At 38.9% G+C, this 5,801-nt stretch overlaps 1 non-coding gene across 1 annotated transcript; it reads left to right on the top strand.

Moving 5' to 3' along the window:
• Positions 1-210: 210 nt before the first annotated feature.
• TRNAM-CAU lies at positions 211-282 on the top strand. The gene has a single exon. It is a non-coding gene; the product is annotated as a tRNA-Met (tRNA).
• The last annotated feature ends 5,519 nt before the right edge of the window (positions 283-5,801 follow it).

Below are 5,801 nucleotides of genomic sequence, written 5' to 3'. Positions count from 1 at the left end.
GAACTAGCAAAATGGAAGATTTGCCATTGGAAGAAATTCTCTTGCTCTTGGGTTTTTGCTCCTGTCTCACAAAATGGGCAGAGCTTCTGGGAAATGCTGGTGGACGTTCTGGCAGCATTTTCTGACCCACCGAATGCACCTGATAGAGCTAATGATGGTGCAGGAGGAGGAGAAGGAGGATGATACGGACATGGAATACTAAAATCACACAGCAGAGTGGTGCAGCGGAAGCATGCTGGGCCCATAACCCAGAGGTCGATGGATCGAAACCATCCTCTGCTACCTTGGTCGGGGGAAGGAGAGCTCAGTGGTTTGAACATTGGCCTGCTAAACCCAGGATTGTGAGTTCAAGCCTTGAGGGAACCATTTAGGGATCTGGGGCAAAAAAAAACATTGGATGATTTAGTTGGGGATTGTTCCTGCTTTGAGCAGGGGGTTGGACTAGATGACCTCCTAAGGTCCCTTCCAACCCTGATATTCTATGAAAAGGAGTACTTGTGGCACCTTAGAGACTAACAAATTTATTTGAGCATAAGCTTTCGTGAGCTTCATCGGATGCTCACTTCATCGGATGCATTCAGTGGAAAATACAGTGGGGAGATTTATATACACACATAGAGAACATGAAACAATGGGTTTTATCATACACACTGTAAGGAGAGTGATCACTTAAGATGAGCTATTACCAGCAGAAAGGGGGGGGAGGGGAAGGAGGAAAACCTTTTGTGGTGATAATCAAGGTGGGCCATTTCCAGCAGTTAACAAGAACGTCTGAGGAACAGTAGGGGGTAGGGTGGGGGGGGGGAGAAATAACACAACGCATCATCAAGGATCTACAACCTATCCTGAAGGACGGCCCATCACTCTCACAGATCTTGGGAGACAGGCCAGTCCTTGCCTACAGACAGCCTCCCAACCTGAAGCAAATATTCACCAGCAACCACACACCACACAACAGAACCACTAACCCAGGAACTTATCCTTGCAACAAAGCCCGTTGCCAACTCTGTCCACATATCTATTCAGGGGACACCATCATAGGGCCTAATCACATCAGCCACACTATCAGAGGCTCGTTCACCTGAGCATCTACCAATGTGATATATGCCATCATGTGCCAGCAATGCCCCTCTGCCATGTACATTGGTCAAACTGGACAGTCTCTACGTAAAAGAATAAATGGACACAAATAAGACGTCAAGAATTATAACATTCAAAAACCAGTCGGAGAACACTTCAATCTCTCTGGTCACTCGATTACAGACCTGAGGGTGGCTAATCTTCAATAAAAAAACTTCAAAAACAAACTCCAATGAGAGACTGCTGAATTGGAATTAATTTGCAAACTGGATACAATTAATCACAGGTTTCAGAGTAGCAGCCGTGTTAGTCTGTATTCGCAAAAAGAAAAGGAGTACTTGTGGCACCTTAGAGACTAACAAATTTATTAGAGCATAAGCTTCATCCGATGAAGTGAGCTGTAGCTCACGAAAGCTTATGCTCTAATAAATTTGTTAGTCTCTAAGGTGCCACAAGTACTCCTTTTCTTTTTGTGGATACAATTAACTTAGACTTGAATAGAGACTGGGAGTGGATTGGTCATTACACAAAGTAAAACTATTTCCCCCTGTTATTTCTTCCCCCCCCCCCCAGCCTCCACTGTTCCTCAGATGTTCTTGTTAACTGCTGGAAATGGCCCATCTTGATTATCACCAAAAAAGGTTTTCCTCCTCCCCCCCGCCCCCCTTCCTGCTGGTAATAGCTCATCTTAAGTGATCACTCTCCTTACAGTGTGTATGATAAAACCTATTGTTTCATGTTCTCTGTGTGTGTATATAAATCTCTCCACTGTATTTTCCACCGAATGCATCCGATGAAGTGAGCTGTAGCTCACAAAAGCTTATGCTCAAATAAATTTGTTAGTCTCTAAGGTGCCACAAGTACTCCTTTTCTTTCTATGATAGACAGGGGGTCAGATGAGATGATCCATTGAACGGTGTCTTCTGTCTTAAACTCTATGAATAAATTTATGAATCTAATACACCATGTAATACGTACATTGTTTTAAAAAATGGCTAGAGATTTTGTGTGCATCAGTTTCTGGGTGTGCAACTTGAGACTTCTCAAAGGGGACTAATTTTTCAGATGGTGGGTTCTCAGTACTTTCTGGGCTACTTTAAGGTAGGCACCTAAAATCACTAGTCACTTTTGAAAATTTGGATCCATAAGTACTTCATGTAATATTTTGTAAAATGTATAGATATTCCCCCCCCTTTTGGGGAGGGTCTCTTGGAATTTCACAGTCCTAGATTTATGTATATATCTACCCCCTGTATATCTCAGGCCAACACTACCTAGCGCCTGCACACTAATCCAACAGCTAAAATGAGGCCAAAGTATTACAACATTTTCAATTAGAGCTGGTGGACTAGTAAATTCATTTGTGACTATTTTCCTGACTAAAAGCACCAAGAAGCAGATCCTCACTGGTGTTAATTATCACAGCTCCATTGAGTCAATGGAGCTATGAGTATCTACATTAGGTGAGAATCTGCCTCCAACTCTGCTTTACTGTGACCTAGCAGCATTGTATTATTCGTTATTTGAGTATCTGGACAACTGCTGAATATCTGTGGAAAATAACTGTAAATCCCCAAATTTTAACAAGTTTTGGAATGAATGATTATCCAAAACTTTCTAGTGTTGTCCTTATTCTTTTGTAAAAGTTTTTTTTATTCTAGTTAGAAGTAGAAAAAAGACCACGTGACTTAAATGACCAACCACACCCCACAAATACTTGAAGCAAAGAGTTTGTGACCCACCACAGGCAAAAGATTATTTATCTAAACTCTTTAGCTAATGTTTGTGACTGAAGGATTCATTCACAGAAAATCAGGTTTGATTCGATTTCTAATAAAAACCTCTCAATTCAGAACAAATAGTTCTGTAACCAACAGTTATGGGGGAGGATGGGAAAACTTGCAACATTTAAAAAGCACTTTACATCTCTGAGCAATTTTCAAACAGTAATTGTTTAAATATACTTTACTAGAGTCTACAGTAATCTATCATTTTGAGGATGTATGGTTCCTCCTGTGATTTAACATCATAAAGGTAATATGTCCAGCAATACAATGATATAGCCAGGGCTGGTAGAAAATATAAATCATCACTGATAAAGTTTGCAGATGACACAAACCTTGGTGAAGTGGTAAATAACAAAGAGGACAGCTCACTGATTCAGAGCTATCTGGATCTCTTGGTAAACTGAATGCAAGCAAATATGCATTTTAATATGGCTAAACGTAAGGCAATATTTTCAGGATGTGGGACTCTGTCCTAGGAAGCAGTGACTCTCAAAAAGATTTGGCATCATGGTAGATAATCAGCTAAACATGAGCTTCCAGTACAATGATCTGGCCAAAAGAGCTAATGAGATTCTGGGATGCATACACAGGGAAATCTTGAGTCTTAGTAGAAGACTATATTTACATCTGTGTTTGGCACTTGTGAGATTGCTGCTGGAATACTGCGTCCAGTTCTGGTGCCCGCAGTTCAAGAAGGATATTGATAAATTGGAGAGGGTTCCGAGAAGAGCCATGAGAATGATTAAAGGATTAGAAAGCATGCTTTTTAGTGCTAGATTCCAGGAGCTCAATCTATTTTGCTTACCGAAGAGACGGTTATGGGGTGACTTGATTAGTCTATAAATATCTACATGGTAGGGGGGTATTTAATAATGAGCTCCTAAGTCTAGTGGAGAAAGGTATGGCTGAAGCTAGACCAATTCAGACTGGAAATAAGTGTAAATTCTTAATGCTGAGAGTAATTAATCACTGGAAAAATTTACCAAGGGTGGTGGATTCTCCACTGACCATTTCTAAATATAGGTATGCTCTAGGAATTATTTTGAGGAAGTTCTATGGTCTGTATTATGCTGGAGGTCTGACAAATGGTTCCTTCTGGCCTTAGAATCTATGAATATTAATTTTAAAACAGAATTTTATTTGGATGTTCACCCCTCTCCCCACCCCAAGTAAGTTCATGTAGTCACAAATGACTCATTTAAAAGAGGTAATTTTGAGGCTGCTACTCCGTACTGTAATATGAATAAGTACTGTTGAATATTTAAACCAAGAAGAAATTGAAATGCTGATGCTGCTTTTGTTAAAGCTCAGTGTGACTGTGCAGGTATGGTAACTACTCTTCAATTTAAAAAATTTAGTATTCATGCTTACTCTGCATATTAAGTAAAGTAAGATGATTCTAAGCATATTATTTTTGAAATATGCCAACTCTTATTGACATGATAGAACACAATGACATCTCCCATGACATAATCTGCAGACTGAAACTCCTCGAGTAAACATTGCCACAGCTCTAAAGGAGCTGTTATGGTTATTGTTTCATTGATGCTCAGAATAAGGATTCCTCTATTATACAGAGCCATTAACTATTGTGACAATGATCACCAGATGGGATTTAGGTACCCTAGCACCATTAACATAACTACTGAATTTATATTCCATGCGTTATTGAAAATGAACTTTCAAATATCTCTGCCCTTTCTTAGTATTATATAGCCCCACTTCTCCATGATCCAAATATCTAATGGCACTAGATATTTTAGCTCATGTGATTTTTTTTTTCAGTCCTGTGCAGCTTCTATTAAGCTTGTGTTCTGCAAGAGAAAGAGACAGATTTCATAAACAAAGACATTGAAAAACCTGTTGACATCTGGTTTAAACAGGATAACATCTGTGGCTTTTAATAGACTGTTGAAGTCTGTGACCTTGAAAATACTCTTTGGATGCTTTTGCAAACTGGAGTTGCAATGGGGCATGGGAATGTTCCAAAAATACCTAGAGATGATTCTGGGGTTTCCTTTATCCCCTTCTATGATTCACTAATCAAAATGGAATTAGCATTTTTATAGTACTGACTGGATAATATGTGAGTGAGTGATAGCTGATCGACTTTTGAATGGTTTGTGCCATTGCTTCAAAGATACTGAAATAAGCATCCCACTCTATTGAATTGGGAGCTCAGACAATGACTTCAGCTGGAGCAGTGTTAGGCCTGATGTTTTATGATAGACTAATCTATCTTCCTTTCTCTTTCTGAAAGAAGATTAACTCCACATCTACTATATTTCCAGTGTATGTACAGTATCTCCAAATCTCTTTATGATAGTTAGTTAATTTTCCTCTGCTGTGTCCCTAAGAGCAGAGGGGAAGCCAAAAGCTATTACGATCTACTATATTTCCAGTGTATGTACAGTATCTCCAAATCTCTTTGTGATAGTTAGTTAATTTTCCTCTGCTGTGTCCCTAAGAGCAGAGGGGAAGCCAAAAGCTATTATGACTCCTGTCGGAGTAATGAGGAGGGAGATGCTACAGAAACACTATGACCTTTCACTGAAAACCAGTGGCTCTACTTTGTCTGGTAACTTGTTGCTATAATGGAACCTCCATATTACTGAAGATGTCAGCAGGAATGTGCATAGTTGTGTTCAGTATTTATAATCAATAATGTTAAATGCTTTCATAGAGCTAGTAGTAACTGACTTATTTATAGGTCCTACAGAATAGTGCTTATTTAAAAAAATTATTTGTGAAAGATTACTATAAAATACCATGTAGACTTGAGTCTATTAATTATAATATATTAAACTGAGATTTTAAAATATGTAGTTTGTTTGGTTTTTGAAACAAGAAAGAAACATAAATAGCATTTAAGTTTAGACAAAAATCAAACTTACCTACCAGTGTGGCCATGTGCTTGAGATTTTTCTCAAGTAA

Source organism: Dermochelys coriacea, chromosome 7 (assembly GCF_009764565.3).
Source record: "Dermochelys coriacea isolate rDerCor1 chromosome 7, rDerCor1.pri.v4, whole genome shotgun sequence".
NCBI lineage: Eukaryota > Metazoa > Chordata > Testudines > Dermochelyidae > Dermochelys > Dermochelys coriacea.
The sequence above is the reverse complement of the archived record's forward strand: the minus strand, read 5'-3'. Positions and strand labels throughout refer to the sequence as shown.